Source organism: Bufo gargarizans, chromosome 2 (genome assembly GCF_014858855.1).
Source record: "Bufo gargarizans isolate SCDJY-AF-19 chromosome 2, ASM1485885v1, whole genome shotgun sequence".
In the NCBI taxonomy this organism is placed as follows: Eukaryota; Metazoa; Chordata; class Amphibia; order Anura; family Bufonidae; genus Bufo; species Bufo gargarizans.
In genome coordinates, this window is record NC_058081.1 from 578,993,381 (window position 1) to 579,012,577 (window position 19,197).

At 44.6% G+C, this 19,197-nt stretch overlaps 1 protein-coding gene across 2 annotated transcripts in view; it reads left to right on the top strand.

The window, feature by feature from the left end:
• Positions 1–19,197, top strand: part of KIRREL3 (kirre like nephrin family adhesion molecule 3) — an 863,226-nt gene that overhangs the window by 505,503 nt on the left and 338,526 nt on the right. The window lies entirely within an intron of this gene.

Here is a 19,197-nt window from a genome sequence, read left to right on the forward strand (position 1 = left end):
AGTAAAGTTAACTTAAACTCTGTTATTTTAGCCCAAAATTAGAACTGTTTTGCAGCAAACACCGAGCATAACTCTTGGATGGTGACTTGGCTTCCATACAGAAAGCAGACATTTATTTTCGTCTTCTCAATTTGAAAATTGCCAAGAATCTTCCTTCTCGAGAGCTTTTTCTGAACAAACAACTTTAGATCAATAGCGGGAAATAGCAGAAGTGTTATATAAGAACCTCCACTGATTGAGAAATGTGAAGAAAAAAGTTTGCAGACGTTGACAGGCCTGATACCTGCAGTCCCTACGACAACACTTGCTGAACTGTGTCTGAGTCTACCTAAATCACCATCTACAATATGTACACACAAGTCCCATACCAGCTGGGCAAGGCTGAGTTCACATCACCATTTAGCTTTACGTTCTTCTGATCCGTCAGAAGAAGAGAAACGAAAAACAAGATCCTGTAAAAAAAAAAACGTATCCTGTTGCATCAGTCATTTGTTTGAGCCATTTCCATCTGAGATGTGTTTTTTAAGATGGAAAAAAAAGTACTGCATGCAGGACTTTTAATTCAGTTTAAAAAAACTGATCTCAGATGGAAATGGCTCAAACAGATGACAACTGATGCAACAGGATCCGTTTTTTTTTTTTTTACAGGATCCTGTGTTTTTTCTCTCTCATCTTCTGAGGGATCAGAAGAACGGAAAGCTAAATGGTGATGTGAACTCTGCCTAAGACGTGAACACGGGAGGACCACCTTTACAGAAGTGTATTACGTGTATTACTAATACTTCCAGGGCTGGTCAGGATACCTGAATGTCTTTAACCCCTTAGTGACCACCAATACACCTTTTTACAGCTGTCACTAAGAGGCCTTAGGCTTAGGCCTCCTGCACACAAAGCAAAATGCAGGCCGCAATGCACGAACACCGACCGTGGGGCAGCCGCAGTGGTTCACTTTAATGGGTCCGCAATCCGGCCGTTCCACAAAAAGATAGGACATGTTCTATCTTTTTGCGGAATGAAAGTACGGGACAAAACCCCACGGGTAGTGTTCCGTACCGCACCATTCCGCATCTCTGGATTTACAGACCCATTGAAGTGAATGGGTCCGCATCCGTGACGCAGAATGCACACGGAACGGTGCCCGTGTATTGCGGATCCGCAAATGTGGTCCGCAATACGGCCACGGAGCGCACACGTTAGTGTGCAGGAGGCCTAAGTGCTGCATGGGTCTTTCATGCAGCAGAGAGCAGCAGCTTAGCTTTCAAATGAGATCCGCTCTCCTGCTCTAATAGTGACGATCCCAGCTGTTTCACCCCTATAGATGCATGGGCAATAGCCCCAGCGGCATGTAAGCGGTTACAGAGGGAGCAGACTCCCTCTGTCTCCCATCAGCACCCCTCTGTGGCACAGTCTGCTGGTGGATGTCAGTATAGCACCAACAGTAAAATACATTGCAAGAACAGTGGAATGTGTTTTAGAAGCAATCAAAAGATCGCCTATTATAGTTCCCTTTAAAAAGGTTTAGTTAAATAAAAAAAATTCTAGTTAAGAAGCACCTTTTTCCATTGGGAAAAAAATGCTTTTCAATTGAAAAAGTTACAAAAATACAATCTCCTCCACATATTTGGTATCGCCGCATCCTTAATGACAAACACCACACATTTAAATGTAATTTATCCCGTATGGTGAACATCATAAGAAAATATTGCTGCTTTTTGCTTATTTGCCACCATAAAAAGGGATTAAAAAGCAATCAAAGTGTTAGGTACCCCAAAATGATACCAATCAAGTCGTCCTGCAAAAATGGAGCCGTCACACAGCTCCGTAGAAAGAAACATAAAAAGTTATGGGAATGCGGCGGTGCAAAAAAGAGTTTTATTTGTGCAAAAGTAGTAAAACATAAAAATAAAAAAAATATATATATTTGGTATCATTATAATCGTAATCGAGAGCTGTGTTATTTATGCCGAAAAATGAATGCTGCAAAATTTATAACGGAAAAACTCAGTGGCAGTATTGCTGTTTTTTCCTATCCCCCTCCCAGAAAGAGTTAATAAAACGTAATCAGTAAGTTCCATGTACCCCAAAATGGCACCATTAAAAACTACAACATGTCCTACAAAAAATAAGCTCTCATACGACTGAAAAATAAAAAAGTTATAGCTCTTAGAAGTCAACAATGAAAAAATGAAAAAAATTGCTTGGTCATTAAGGCCCCAAAACAGGCTTGTCCCTAAGGCCTCTTTCAGACGGGCGTTGCAGGAAAATGTGCGGGTGCGTTGCGGGAACACCCGCGAGTGCAAAACATTGTAATGCGTTTTGCACTCGCGTGAGAAAAATCACGCATGTTTGGTACCCAAACCCGAACTTCTTCACAGAAGTTCGGGTCTGGGATCGGTGTTCTGTAGATTGTATTATTTTCCCTTATAACATGGTCATAAGGGAAAATAATAGCATTCTGAATACAGAATGCATAGCAAAATAGCGCTAGAGGGGTTACAAAAAATAAATAAATATTTAACTCACCTTAGTCCACTTGATCGCGTAGCCCGGCATCTCTTCTGTCTCCTTTGTTGAACAGGACCTGTGGTGAGGATTCATTTCAGGAAAAGGAACTGTGGGGACGTCACTCCGGTTATCACATGATCCATCACATGATCCATCACCATGGTAAAAGATCATGTGATGGAACATGTGATGACCGGAGTGACGTCACCACAGGTCCTGTTCAGCAAAGGAGACAGACGAGATGCCGGGCAGCGCGATCAAGTGGACTAAGGTGAGTTAAATTATTGTAAAAAAAATTTAACCCCTCCGGCGCCATTTTACTATGCATTCTATATTCAGAATGCTATTATTTTCCCTTATACCCATGTTATAAGGGAGAATAATAATGATTGGGTCTCCATCCCGATCGTCTCCTAGAAACCGTGCGTGAAAATCGCACCGCATACGCACTTGCTTGCGGATACTTGTGTTTTCACTCAACCCCATTCATTTCTATGGGGCCTGCGTTACGTCAAAAACGCACATAATAGAGCATGCTGCAATTTTCACGCAACGCATAAGTGCTGCGTGAAAATCACCGCTCATGTGAACATCCCCATAGAAATGAATGGGTCGGTATTCAGTGCGGGTGCAATGCGTTCAACTCACGCATCGCATCCGCGTAGAATACTCGCCCCCTGTGAAAGGGGCCTAAGGGTTTTAAATAATAAAATAAGTAGTGCTCACCCTGCTGATCCCCCTCTGCTCCCATTTGAAGGCCTTTCTTCCCCCCTGCTGGTCTCTGTTCTTCCTCTCCCAGTAATGATGTGTCCCCATGGATATGTGACCTCAGCAGTGTTGACCTCATTCCTACAGCCACTGATTGGCTAAAGTGGTCACATGTCTGTGTCGACACATCATGGATGAAGCGGAAAGAACAGAGACCGCCAGGAGACCCGAGAAGTGATGGAATGGGAATGGTGGGGGAATTGTAGGGTGAATATTACTTCTTTTATTATTTTATGACATTCTGAGTGGTGGGTGGACGACCCCTTTAATTTTTGTTTTAAATCTAAACTGTTATAATGTTTTTTTTACTTACCTCATAAAGTTCCTATACTCCAGTCACACCCAGAACATCATTCGGCTTTTCTTCTTGGCTCTGAACAAACATCTCACTGCTGCCCCATCCTGCTTTGTGTCCCACCTCTGCTATACCTGGTACTGAGCAATACACTAATACTACCGCGCTGCACCTACCAGCTCGCCGCTAACAGATTGTAAGCACCGGCCAGTGACGTTGTGAACGCAGCTCTGGATACCATGACGCAGCCCACTTTACCCGTGTTAATACAGTGGTAGAACATGTTGATTGCTCGGCCAGGGCCTGAACTCTCTGGATAATGTGTGGAACTTCTATCTTTTCTGTCTTTTATTTGGGCCATAAGTTTCCTGTTAATTGCATTTGTTGCCCCAGTAAATCACATAAAATACAATAACTGCTCCCCAGCTCCATCCTCTGATCGTTTATGTAATGGCGGCATTAATCTTCCTTGGACATCCCGCAGCTGAACCCCACTGACCCTGGTGCATTATTTTGATATCGGACATCAGTTACTGAAGTCTTCCTCCACGTTGCCATTGATCCTGTGCTCATGAATTATTGGTTTGGCTGCTGGGCTCCCTGTGATATTAGCTTCACTATCACTTATAATTTATATACAGTAATATAGCCCGGCTCTTCTCGAAACCCCATCGTTCTCTGTAATGAGCCCCAATCTGTTATTTTCTTAGGGCTAAATATGAGATATGGGATGATTGCTTTCACACTAGCGGCACGGACCTCCGGCAGGCTGTTCCGTCGGGTGAACAGCCTGTCGGATCCGTCCTGTCGCTAGTGAACGTGTGCCCCCGGACTGCCGCTCCGTTGCCATTGACTATAATGGGGGCAGAGTTCCGGCGGAGGCACGGCAGCGCACGGCGAGAGGCTGCCGGAATAAATGTCGGACATGTCGTAGTTTTATTCTGGCAGCCTCTCGCCGTGCACTGCCGTACCTCCGCTGGAACTCTGCCCCCATTATAGTCAATGGGGACGGAGCGGCAGTCCGGGGGCACACGTTCACTAGCGGCAGGACGGATCCGACCGGCTGTTCACCTGACTGAACAGACTGCCGGAGGTCCGTGCCGCTAGTGTGAAAGTAGCCTTACCTGACACATTACTGGTCTCGGCTTTCCTAGAGCTGAGGGTTATAAAAAATTAAAAAAAGAATCATTGAAACTTTGGCCCTGATTTCTCAAACTGGTGTAAAGGAAAACTGGCTTGGTTGCCCATAGCAACCAATCAGATTTTACCTTTCATTTTCCAAAGGAGCTATGAAAAATTAAAGATGGAATCTGATTGGTTGCTATGGGCAACTAAGCCAGCTCTCTTTTACACCAGTTTGATAAATCTACCCCTTTAAAGGGGTTATTCAATAGTAGAAACCCACCTTCCCCCACATACACACACACACAATGCCCGGGCGCCTCCTATAGACGATACATACCCGGTCCCCGACACCTACGTCCCTCCGTATTGCTGCACAACCGCTGCTGCATTTCCCTGTCACGTTAATCAAAACATCTGACGACAGGGGGAGCAGCCAATAGCAGACCGCGACGGCGACCAGCCTCCCTGGTGTCACCTGCGATGCTAGGGAGGCTGGTCAGCGTTGCGGCCTTCTATAGGCTGCTCCCCTGTCGTCGCCATTTTTCATAAATGTCCCCCAATGTTTGAAACTTTTTGGACATCATTGTGGCAAAGTAATGGTGTTTGTATGTCGCCCTCGCCACTTCTTGAAAATGGGGCGTGGTGAGGGCAAGGAGGGGGCGAGCCAGTGGGCTCGACACATTTACCTGCTTTTACACCAGTTTTCTGTCTCAAATGAAGAGAGAACTCTAAAGCAGCTGACACAGATTTCAAACGACAAAGATATGGGGCCTCATTTATCAAAAACTGTCTAACAGGAAAACTGGCTTAGTTGCCCATAGCAACCAATGAGAGCTCACCTTTCATTTCTTAAAGTGTTCTGATTGGTTACTATTATTGTTTGCTATTTTGAAAAAAGAGGTCTATGAATGTCAGCACTGGGGAATTTATAAATGTGGTGCTTTTATTGAAGTACATTTAGGGCAACATATACGGTACGTCTGAAGTTTCGGTCAGAAAGACCTTTATCAAACACTTCAATCTGGTAAATTGGGTGCATCCTTCGGCAGTAAAACGCCACTCGATGATACATTCCCCCTAATCTAGGCAATCCTCTCTAAATCAAACAGCCTGGACTCCAGACGGATACATTTTACTGCACTGACACATTGTAACAAACTATCAGGACAGAAAAGAGATTTGTGCTGCTGATCTCACAGAGGATTGTGTCTAGACTGGTGTATTTCCAGTTTTCTTGTATGTCTGAATTCCAGGCACATTATTCAAAACCCATACCTATTCAGATCCACATAGGACCAGTGAAAAGCTGGGTGACAAGCCCTTGTAATGGCTGCCATTAGTAATTTCCACCCAGCATGTGATACCCATTTAGCGTTACTGTAACCCTCTAAAGGTAATAACAGGCAGTCCAGATTCCGCATGGAGACGAAATCCTGCCCATATGCAGTTCTGAGGTTTTGAGGTGTTACCTTCAAAACCGTGCGGCCATTAGTCACTGCATCTCAGGGGCGATTTGGCCACATGAGGCTATAACCTGTAATATTATTACCCTCCAGAAATACATCCAGGCCCCTCTTGAACTCTTTTAGTAAATTCACCATCACGACCTCCTCAGGCAGAGAGTTCCATAGCCTCACTGCTCTTACCGTAAAGAATCCTCTTCTATGTTTGTGTACAAACCTTCTTTCCTTCAGACGCAGAGGATGTCCCCTCGTCACAGTCACAGTCCTGGGGATGAATAGATGATGGGATAGATCTCTGTACTGACCCCCGATTATTATATACACATGGTTATTAGATCTCCCCTCAGTCGTCTTTTTTCTATAGTGTATAACCCTAATTTTGATAATCTTTCAGGGTACTGTAGTCCACCTATTCCAGTTATTACTTTAGTTGACCTCCTCTGAACCCTCTCCAGCTCTGCTAAGTCTGCCTTGTTCACAGGAGCCCAGAACTGTACACAGTACTCCATGTGTGGTCTGACTATTGTAAGTAGGTACAAGGAATCATCGTAGATGATAGATATGTGTCACCGAGGTTCCTGTCCTCAGTGGAGTAAGCCAGTTCTTATGTGTGTGACACCTTGCTATCTAGTATGGCTGTAAATAGCTGATCTGGGGCGTAGTCAAAGTGCTGGGTGGGTGACTACTCCCCATGGTCCAGGCCGGGTTTTGGCAGCACCTGGCTGTCCTTAAATAGGCAGCTGGGCTCAGCAGGTGACTCTCTTTGTTGGGATCTGAGGTTTTGTGCTGGACTGGAGGGCTAAGGCCCATGTGGAGGGGGAACAGGCCCCCTAAAGCCTGCTGTGGGCTACTGGAGGCAGAACTGCCAACAAGGTGACTTGTGCAATATGAGCTTTCCATTGTGTTTGAATTAACACCAAAGACTGCAAAGTGACGTGTTGTTTTGTGCAACTGCCGCAAGTGTGAATATACACTGAAGTTTGAGTTAAGAACTTGTATTTTGCCTCTGTACTGCGTCCGCTTACCCTATCTACCAGAGCGAAACCCCACACTAGTGACTTGTAAAGTGGCAAGGACTATGTTCTCATCACGGGCATCTATGCCCCTTTTGATGCAACCCATTATCTTATTGGCCTTGGCAGCAGCTGCCTGACACTGGTTTCTACAGCTTAGTTTGCGGTCCTTTTCCATGTCATTGTTACTCCAGAATGGAATTTCTAAGTCAGACAGCCCCTTTAAGGAGCTGAGATTAGAATAATACCTAACAGGAGGTCACTTTGTTGCATGTATGATACGTGGTCATACATAATGAATATATACATGCATCCAGCATCGTGGCTCCGTTGGCCCAGACGTTCCGTCTGATTAATATTTCATCTCAATCACATTAGAGTGAGGTCAATTATGTACAGCAGACTGACCCCTAAATGATTCATGTGGTGATACCTTGTATCCATCCAGCTGCTTGTCTGTCTCCTGACACCGGCCCAGCCACAGGTGATGATGCCGAGCCCTCCACTAACACAGGCGTCATAAGGGTTAAGTGTCCGTCTCTTTGCGTGGGACTTTCCTCCACATTTTCCTATCTTCCGACATGTGATTACATCAGCCCCCCTCCTTCTATACGGCATCCATCACCTAAGTTCAGCATCTCATCAGTTGCTCCGAGGTGATTTTCTTTCCTGACGACTCCTTATGTTCCCTTGTCACTCTTATCGGGCCTGCTTAGCGCACTTCTGGCAATTGGTGTTAATTCGATTCTTTTCATATTCATCGTGGCCTTGGTTAAAAGGCTGTTTTAGTAACCAAATTGATCTTGCGCAGGGGAGCATTCATCACAGATTCCTCTACCTTTTAATGGTCCAACAGGGGATTTGTGTCTGGTGTAATATTTTCTATAAAGCTTTTCCGATCTCTGGAAGCTAAATTTGTGAATGTCTCCTGATAGTCTATTAAAGTCGAGAACAAAAATCTCCTTAGATACATTATTACTCCTCCGCAGTTCGCCCTGTAATAAGTAGACACAGTGTCCGTATTTTTCCCATGTCTCGGTCCACAGCTGACTGATCCCCTAACAGGCGGTGCAGATACTGTCCATAGAGCATCCGTCCCTGCCAGAGCAGAGGTGACCCCATAAACACAGCTCCAAATCCCCTGCATCTACCACTAGGGGGAGCTCATCAGATTACACCATACTTTTCACACTTTGGCCAACAATTACTAATGCTGGCTAACATTAAGCTTGCGACCACACTGCGCAGTCGTGATACAGACGGGTCTCGGCCAGCTGCCTGATATTTACCTAATGAAGACTGCAGCTGTATAAACGGTCTAAATTCTTAATAGCCGCGCTGTATTAAAGGGGTTATCTAATTTCTGAAACACAGGAATATACTTACCCCGCTCTCTGCGGCGCTCCTGGTCCCCGCACCGCCTGCTGCTGCTTCTCCCTGTTCCCTAAGGGGATGCTAAGGAGGCTTGTCTCCGTCCCCGCCTGCCATTGGCTGCTCCCCCCGACACCGGATGTTTTCATCCATGTACAGGGAGAAGCGACAGCGGCGGTGCGGGGACCAGAAGCGGCGCTGGGAGCGGGGTAAGTATATTACCTGTGAGGGGCCCGCACATGGAGGGGCTGTTTCAGAAATTTGACAACTCCCTTAAGAATTTGGAACGCACATACAATGCGCTCTACATTAGTTAAATATTTGGCCACACGGTTCTTGGCCGCAGAACGGCTGTGACCCAGCCGGATCACGACTGCGCCATGTGGTCGTACCCTAAGGGCTAGTTAACATGCTGAATTTTTCAATATGCCTGTGGACCCGCTATCTTTTTAGCCCCACCTAATGAAGCTAAACAGGGTGGATTCCAGCAGTGCCATCTGGGCACTGCACCAAGAATGGGCATGTCCTTTTTTATTCTTGCTGAAAACAATTGGGAGGCAGAACTCAGTACTCGCTTTTAGGCGCAGATTCCTTGCCAAATGAGTGTAAGCATAGTGGGGGAGATTTATCAAAATTGTAGCACCGAAAAACTGGCTTAGTTGCCGATAGCAACCAATCAGATTCCACCTTTCATTTTGCAGAGCTCCTTTGGGGAAAAAAAAGGGGGAAATCTAATTAGTCGGTAGGGGCCAGTTTTCCTTTACAACGGTTTTGATAAATCTCCAGTCAGTCTGAAAATGTGCCAAATTTATCACAGTGGCTCATGCTGTATGACAATCCTGGTGTCTAGTTTTACACCTACTATTTCTTAAAGGGGTTATCCCATGACTAATGCAAAAAAATGAAAATCAGACATCATATAGTACATGACAATATTTTCTAACAAAGCTAGAACCAGAGATCCAGCTCAGGGGACGTGTCCTTTCTGCTGCAGCTCAGGGGGCGTGTCCTTTCCGTTGCAGCTCTCTCGCTCTCACAGGATCAATTGAAAGATGGAACTGAGCATGTGCGGCCTTCTCAGTGAGCCATACAAACAAATAAGAAAAAAAATACAAACAGCAGGTGGCGCTATACAGATTTTATTGAATAACTCAGTGGCTATGCCAAATTTTTAAATACATGCAATTACAAAAGAATTCAGATCTAGGTGCTGCTTTGAAAACTAGAATATTTTTGTGGGACAACCCCTTTAACTTAGTTTATGCCAAATATGTGCCCCAAACTGTTGGTGTATTTTTTGGCATATGTTACATTTTACACTCTACCCCCTTTCCTCTAAACCTCACCCCCTTGTCTAGACCCTTCTCAACAGTGCCAAGCATGTCAGAAACATCTGTTCTTTTGGCACAAATGCATGGTAAATGTGTGTACGAACAGATGTGCCCAAATTCCGACATATGCGCTTCCAATAGTAAATCTGTGCCATTGAACTATTACGGTGACAGGATGCTCCCCCTAGTGGCAGCAGCAGATAGAGGAAATTTTGTCATGTAACTTTATGGCTATGCAGAGGATTTGGAGCTCTATCTCAGGAATAAAACAAAACTCTGACTACTCTAACAATACATAAAGAAAGATCAGCACAGAATATTATTTGTGAAATCATCATGGTGTTAAAAGGCAGCAGCGTCACGGTAAAACCACCTCTGCGGCCGCAGCCTGGATAAAAGCATTGGCATTGCCAGAGCTGTGCTGAGCTAAATGATCTATTCAAGCTCGTTTATAAGAAGGTGCCAAGCAAGGAAGGTGGCACTAATGGCTTAAACCCATTGATTCGCCCTGTGGTGCCTTTATTCCTAGGAGATGTTGGCTTTTTCCCTCGCTCCCCCCTTCCCCCTCTGCTTTTCCTCACCTCCTTCAATCTATCGCCTTCTGCAGCTACGTAGCACAGAGTGCAGTGCTGAAAAAGCAATCCATTCCCTTCAATCAATTTGTGATTGAAATGTGACATTTGGGATGGAAGTTTTGCAAAAAAAATAAAAAATCTATAGCAGTCTGATGTTCTCCGAGAAAAAGGCTCGGGCCGTGTTTTGAAGAATTATACAGTGCCATTAACCCTTTCTTCTGTGAAAATCCAAGGGGCGGCAGCATCGATTTGAAAGCTGTTTACTGCAGCTCTGGTGTGAGCGGTCTATGAGACCATAAGTATTTGTAAAGTTTTTGACTATGTAACCTGTAAATCTCCATATAACTTCCCAATTGCCTGATTAGGACTTCATTCACAACCAGAGCTGCAATCATATCTCTGATGGCTTCTTGGAATTAAACTTTAGGACATGGAGTCATGGTTATCAACCAATGTGACCTTACCAAGGACTTGCTACATAAATACATGTTAAAGAGGACCCGTCACCTTTCCTGACAATTCTCCATGCAATAATGCAGTACCCAAGAGCAGGGGTATCTGCAAATGGTTTATTTAATATTATGTAATGCAATGTTATGTCATGTATTGTTATGTCTTGTATACTTCCAGCAGTAGCTCTGTATAGTAGGGCCAGAGTTAACTAATCCTGGAATAGCACAATGCAGAAGGTTGCTAGGTGGTGGCTGGCTCCACCCCTAGCTCTAGAGTCTTCTAGGAGAGTCTTAGGAGGGAGTAGTTAGAAAGGAGGATGCCCTGACTTTTGATTCCTCTCCTTGGGCCTCAGGATTCAGAGACTAACAGATCTCTGTGTGATTGCTGCAAGATCTACAAAAAGAAAGATAAAGAAGAGAAGGGGAGAAAGATAAAGGAGAGTATTGGAGTGCTTGGAATCTGAATAGACAGGCATTGGAGTCAGTAAGGTAACCACCATTGAGGGCAATAAAGACTTTACTGTCATGGAGGGATTACAGCTAAGACACGCCACACACTTAAAGGGGTTGTCCCATGAAAAATATTGTACAGTTTTCAAACCAGCGCCTGGGTCTGAATACTTTTGTAATTGCCTGTAATTGAAAATTCAGCATAGTCGCTGAGTTATTCAATAAAATGTATCCGTATAGCGCCACCTGCTGTTTGTTCTTTTTCTTATTTCTTTATCCTGCTCATTGAGATGGCCGCACATGCTCAGTTTCATCCTTCAACTGCCTCCTGAGTTGTGATAGGCAGAGCATGGACACGCCCCCTGAGCTGCAGCAGATAAGACGTTCCCCTTGATCTGCCAGATTGATATAAATCTAGCAGAGCAATGAATGGGGAGATCTCTGGATACATGTGAGGTACAGGGCTGGTTCTAGCTTCGTTAGAAAGAGGTTGTCATGTGCTATATGATGTTTGATTTTCATATTTTTACATTAGTCATGGGGTAACCCCTTTAATGAATGACCTGGCAGGTTGTATCATGTATACTTTTGCCAGTCAGAGAGTCTACTGAGAGAGACATTAGCCAGATACAGAGGAAAGAGGGCCATAACTGGAACCGTGTTTTGCTTTTGTTGGATGTACTACTACTCCTATTTTGCACTACAGTAGAGAGAGACATTTATTTTTCTAACTCTGGCCTGGTTTCCTGACTCCTACACCATACCTCGGTTATTGCACTATACATTGTATACGCCCTGCCTTGCACTCATCCAAACACCTAACATCATGGGCACCCCAGCTACCATCAAGCAGATGTGTAAGGACACACCCCCAACTGGTAACACCCAGAAGAACCATTATTGCAGACTGCTGGCCATTTAAATTTCTAGCAGGACAAATGCAGGAATGACACAACACAGAGTCATGAATATTGAGTTCAATGCAAAGAGGTTATTACAGTTTCCAGTAATTGTATAAATTCCTATGCACTGAGCTCCCCCTAGTGGTGGCTGCAGGCAGACAGCTTTGCAATAGAAGGGAAGCTGGAGAGTTATCAATATATTTATGCTAGTTTTTGGGGATCTGTGTATCCCCTTTGTATTACCATTGCTTACTACTTTCTTACTAAGATCACCGCTTGCTGTTAGCCCATGGATGTTCAGCTAAGCCTTCACTATAGTTGTATATGGTTAGGAAAATGGGAACTAAACAGTCTGGACCCCAAGTTCTAGAAGAAACTTTAGACGTAAAATGGCAGCTGTCACCCTAAGGCCTCATGCACACGACCGTTTTTCTTTAAGGTCTGCAAAAACAGGGTCCGTAGGTCCGTGATCCGTGACCGTTTTTTCGTCCGTGGGTCTTCCTTGATTTTTGGAGGATCCACGGACATGAAAAATGAAAATAAAATCTAAGTCAAGTTTGCCATTGAAATGATAGGAAAAAACGGACACGGATCACGGACACGGATCACGGACGCGGATGACAATCTTATGTGCATCCGTGTTTTTTCACCGACCCATTGACTTGAATGGGTCCGTGAACCGTTGGCCGTGAAAAAAATAGGACAGGTCATATTTTTTTCACGGCCAGAAAACACGGATCACGGATGCGGCTGCCAAACGGTGCATTTTCCAATTTTTCCACGGACCCATTGAAAGTCAATGGGTCCGCGAAAAAAAACGGAAAACGGCACAACGGCCACGGATGCACACAACGGTCGTGTGCATGAGGCCTTAGCTGCAGGACTGTGGAGCCACTGCACATGTCGTAGCCCTGCCACAGTAATTAGTGCAGTACTTGTAGCATTGATCCTATCAGTCATCCTCAGTATTTCATGTGTTTACAAGATTAGGCAGCAGTGATTGCCGAATTATATTCAAACAAACCCTCAGTGAAGCCTGTGTTACACTGTCTGATGTATCGGCACATAATCGCTAACTAGCGTTTGCATGAATGCTCGTTAGCAATCATCTGTCAGTGTAAGGCCCCATGCACACGGCCGTTGTTCACGGCCGTGTGCGGGCCGTGGAACCGCGGCCTGGATCCCTTCCTGTGAGCTGGAGCGCACGGCGTCACTGGTTGCTATGACGCCGTGCGCCCCCTGCTGCCAGCACAGTACAGTAATACACTGGTATAGATCATACCAGTGTAGTACTGTATTGCGGCGGCAGCAGGGAGCGCACGGCGTCATAGCAACCAGTGACGCCGTGCGCTCCAGCTCACAGGAAGGGATCCAGGCCGCGGCTCCACGGCCCGCACACGGCCGTGAACAACGGCCGTGTGCATGGGGCCTAATACTGCCACCGATTTCCCAATAAACGAGCAAATGAGCAGTCAAAATCTTTTGACATTTAAAAAAAAATTCATTTGCAGGCAGCAGATCGTGGTGTCTAATAACGATTTGCCGTCGGAAAACTACTATACAGCATGGGGACGAGCGATGGCATAGCAATCACTCCTTCCCATGCTGCGGAGGAGATTGCTGCATGTAATAGCAGTGGTCTCCTCCGCTAGTGAGCAAGTGATTGTCGGGAGGGAAGGCTTCACATGGCCACATCGGGCTGTGTAATACAGCCTTTTTGCGAGTGTACGAGTGTGTTTTTGTGTTCCGTATACGGTCCGCTGCAAACAGCGTTTTTCTGTCCGCAAGGTGGTGCGGAGCAAGACGGATCCGTCAATGGGGACAGATCAGTTTTCTCTGACACAACAGAAAATGGATCTGTCCCCCATTGACTTTCAATGGTGATCATGACGGATCCGTCATGGCTATATAAGACATAATACAACCGGATCCGTTCACGATGGATGCATGCGGTTGTATTATTGTAGCGGAAGCGTTTTTGAAGATCCATGACGGATCCGCAAAAAAACGCTAATGTGAAAGTAGCCTTACAGTACGTTCAGCCGCCACCATTATTACTATGTTGATGTTTAGCAATCAGGCACAAAATGTCACTGTGGCGAACTGGCACAGAACACCCACGTCTAGGCACCACCTAAAAGGTCATGTGACATTTGCTCGTTAAGACGTGACAAGCTACTCAATGTCATCTGCTCAATATCATATGGGAAAAGATAAAGTATTGTAAAAATCATGTAATTGAAGTCACCGAGGCAATGTCTTAAAAGATACTATCTGTTATAATAGGAACTTTTATACACGATGCAGAGCAGACAACATTGTTCAAGAGAGATTAAAGAGAAAATAGTAGTTACTGTATATAATTGTATATAGCAGGCAGTATTACAATAGTTATGTCCTTGTACATAGGAGCAGTATTATGGCAGTTATATAATTGTACATAGGAGCCAGTATTATAACAGTTATTTTTTTTACATAGGCACAGTATTATAGTAGTTATATTCTTGTACATTGGAGGCGGTATTATAGTAGTTATATTTTTGTACATAGAATAGCAGTTATATTCTTGTACTGTACATAGGAGACAGTATTATTGCAGTTATTTTTGTACATCGGCACTGTATTATAGTAGTAATATTCTTGTACATAAGGGGCAGTATTATAGTAGTTATATTCTTGCACATAGGAGGCAGTATTATAGTAGTTATATTCATGTACATAGAAGGCAGTATTATAGTAGTTATATTCTTGTACATAGAAGGCAGTATTATAATAGTTATATTATTTTACATAGGAGCAGTATTATAATAGTTATATTCTTGTACATAGGAGCAGTATTATAGTAGTTATATTCTTGTACATAGGAGGCAGTATTATAGTAGTTATATTCTTGTACATAGGAGCAGTATTATAGCAGGTACATTCTTGTACATAGGGCCAGTATTATAGTATACTTTTTGGTATTCAGGGGCAGTATACTAGGAGTTATATTCCTGTGTATAAGGGCAGTACTATGGTCGTTATTTTCATGGGGCAGTAGGAATAGCTGAGGCAGATATGTGTATCATTTCCCATTCATTCAGGTTGGTCAACAGAGGGCAACACTGAGAACAGAAGAAAAAAAAACTAATATAATATATATAATATTTGTTCAGAGAACTGATTGAAGGGACAATAAAAGTAAACAGGATTTAGTAAAGATCTATAATAAATGTAATGTGTGATTTATATATAAAATATCAGCATCAGTAAATGGCTTTATTTCTGTACACGGTTACATACTGCCCCTGGTGTTTGCTCTTGGTAGCACAGGAATGTCTTCATCACAAGGCTCGGAGACATGTGGTGAATCCTTTGGGCTGGTCCTGGCAGTGATTCTCTCAGTGTTTAGCAAGCAACATGCAAACAGTTTTGGAGTCTTTTGGCTTCCGACCACTAAAAGACTGGAGGGAGCTGTAAAGTACAAAGATGTCAAACTGCTTGTTACCCACCTGTCTCCGCTCTCAGCGAGCTGTGCGGGCAGAGCCCTGTATGTTTAACCCACTCACTGACAGCCAAAGCTTCTCTCGGCCTGAAAAAAGTGTTTTAAACTATATTAATCTCAGATTTTATTTCCAATATTTGGAGGCTATGTACTGTATCGCCCATTATAGACAATGCCCAGCCTTGTGCCCACACAGGGGCCACAGGAATTAAAAGTGGCGCAGTGCTACCCTAGATCTGTTGCCACTTCTAGTAATTGATTACAAGGGTTTGGCTCCTGATCTAGCTTATTATAATGAGATGCCATCCAGGTCTATCCTGAGACATCCCCTTTAAAGGGGTATTCCGGTAATACAAAGTTATTACCTATCCACTACATAGGTGACAGCTGCCAGATAAGTAGGACAGGGGCCCCATGTCCCCTGATTGAATAGAATGATGATCAGGTAGGCGCACTGCCATTTAATTCAAACTAACCTCGAATGATGAGATGCCAGTACAGCTCTTGGCTATCTTGGCCAGTCCCTAGAGATTTTGAATTGACTAGCAGTCGCCAATCCATTCAAACGGGGGGCATGGAACCCCCATTCTTACAATTTGTTGGGGTCCCAGAGATTGGACTCCCACCAGTAAGGGATAGGTCATAACTTGTTACTCGAATACCCCTTTATTAGGAAAACATGGTTGCTTTCTTCCAAAAACAGCACTACACGCGATGAAAATGAATGGAGCTGAGCTGCAATACCACACACAAACTGTAGACAGCTGTGGCACTGTTTTGGGAGAAAGCAGGATTTTTCCTAATCCAGGAGAGCCCCTTTAAATGGATATTCCGGTTGTGAGAAGTTATGCCTAAGGGTAGGGGATAACTATTAGATCGTTGGGGTCCTACCACAGAACAGGCACCCCATACCCCTTGGGACAACCCTGCAATGAATGGAGTGGCGGATTGGGCATGCACACTGCGGCTCCATTCATCTCTATGGGAGTTCTGGAAATAGCTGAGCGCTGTATTCATCAGTCCCTGGAACTCCTATAGAGATGAATGGAGCAGCGTTGCGCATGCCTGACCTGTCACTTCGTTCGAGGGATACGGGGTCCCCGTTTTCCTGCAGGAGGACCTCCACCGATCTAATCGTTTCTGTAGATAGTGACATGAACAGTGACTAGAAGTGGCAAGACTGGGACCTCATCAGTAGGCAATGCTTCATGTCAGGTCGGGATCTCAGAGTCCTCCTCCTTTAAGTCCTGAATAATCCTGACAGATCATTTCTTCTTATAAAGATCTACAAGATAATTAACAATGACTTGCTCTACAAACCGCCTGATTAGATGTCTTATTCATGGTCCACAGCAAAGATGCCGAATTATACACGCTCTGTCCCCCTTATTGATCACACGCTCCATCCTGTTTGTTGGTGAAGAGACTTAAGATGCGGACTACACTTGAGCCGAGGAGAAGACGACAATCGCTTATAACTAGTGACAGCCCAGTCTTCTGGTTTACTGATCTGGTATTGATCCAACAAGTTGTTATCCACCATTAGACTCTAGCAACAGCCTGTTGTTGCTGTCAGATCTACTACATCACGAGAGGATTTTTCGAAGCCGCCAGCGCTAGGATGGGAAATATATCTGGTCTTAGAGACTTTGAGAAGTCTGCTGGTTTTATTTAGATAAAATTTTACTCAATGGGGGTCACTTATAAAGACCGGCTTTTTACGTCGGTCTTTTACTCCCCTTTCGCACTGGCTTTGCTGACGGAAGATGCACCTAATTTATCATGAGGCGTGCGCCTTCTCATTAAATTCAGCACTCTGCACGCCTGGCGGAAAAGCTAGACCAGGCCCTGTCTAGAGTTGTTTTTTGCAAACATTTATACCTGCTTCCAGGGATAACTATTGGTATATTTGGCAGGACTTAAAGGGGTTATCCCATCTTAGGATATGCCCCCATTGTCTGAGAGGTGCGGGTCCCACTGCTGGGACCCGCACCTACAAGGAGAACGGAGCGGAGAAAGTGGAGGAGGGCGCACTGCGCATGCGCAGCCACCCTCCAATCATTTCTTTGAAGCCGCCGAAAATAGCTGAGCGATGGCTCGGCTATTTCCGTTGGCCCCATATAAATGAATGGGAGCAGTGGGCGTGCATGCTCTGTGCCCTCCCATTTAATTCAATGGGAGAGGCGGGGAGCTGCGCCTGGTGGTGGACGGACCCTGGGAAACCCGGGGTCCTCCAGCCACAACTCTCCCCAGCTCCGTTCTTGTTGTAAGTCCCAGCCCCTGCCACGCCCCCCCCCCCCCCCCTTGACACTCCTATGTGTCGAATGTGGGGCAAAAATGCCAGTTCAACAAAATATTGTCGCTCGGGCAGAGTTGAATAATCTCTATGTAGTGATATTAGAATGTTACATTGAAAAAGTAAAAAAAAAAAAAAGTGGTTTGTGCAAAATTTTGCCAAAGACTGGTGCCAAAATTTTCGTAAATTACCTCCAATATGTGGGCAAAAAGTTCTGCAATTTTCTAATATAAAGTCTCCAGACTGGATGCATTTGTAACAAACCCTGAACTGTGAAAAGTAGCATGTTAGGATGTGAGCAAGAATGTTCTCAATCACTGATAGCAGACATCTTAAAATTAGGAAATAACTCGAAAACTATGAGAAAGGTAAAAACCAGATATACCTGGAAGTGTCGACCATATGCTGGGACATATGAAGGCACACCTGGGTCCTGTGTCATGTAAATGAGCTGGATATGGGGCCGTGGTATATAGGGATGCGTATGTGTGCGTTTTCGCCCCCGGATGCCATATGTTACATGGAAACATTTCGGTTCGGCTGCATTTGTAGGAAGATCAAGTGCATTTCCGAGCAATAGGCATCTACACCACGCAACTGCCAAACAAATCTGCCCAGAAGGATGTTAAATGACCAGATATAGAGAAGAAGAGACTCTGCCTCTCCGACTGATGTTCAGAATCAAACGCCGCGTCAATATATTGTGTTCTCTAAATGAACAGTTGCTGCATCTCCCTAATGAGACCCGTCTAATCTTTGCATCCCTGTGAAATGATGGTACGTGGGGAATTGAAAAGCTCCTGTGCCAACAGCAACACAACATCTGTTAATGTATCAATGGGCGCAGTGATACGTCCTCCCGTCCAGTGATGGGATTTACACAGAATGATATAAATGGTTCATGTCAATCCTGCCTTGGAATAGTCTATAAATCTCCAGGCCGTTGTACTCTATATTGCCATCTTCTGGATGTAACTGCAATTACATCAGTTCATTTTCCAAGTACTGTATATCCAATACCAATAATAAAGTCTTGGAACCACCAAAAAGCCAGATTACCAGAAATTCCAAATTATTGAATGTGTGATCAGCTCCCTAGGACCTCTGTGGGCTAATGTAAAAGTGTTTGGCTGCGGCTACATGACGACATATGTCGTACAACAAGAA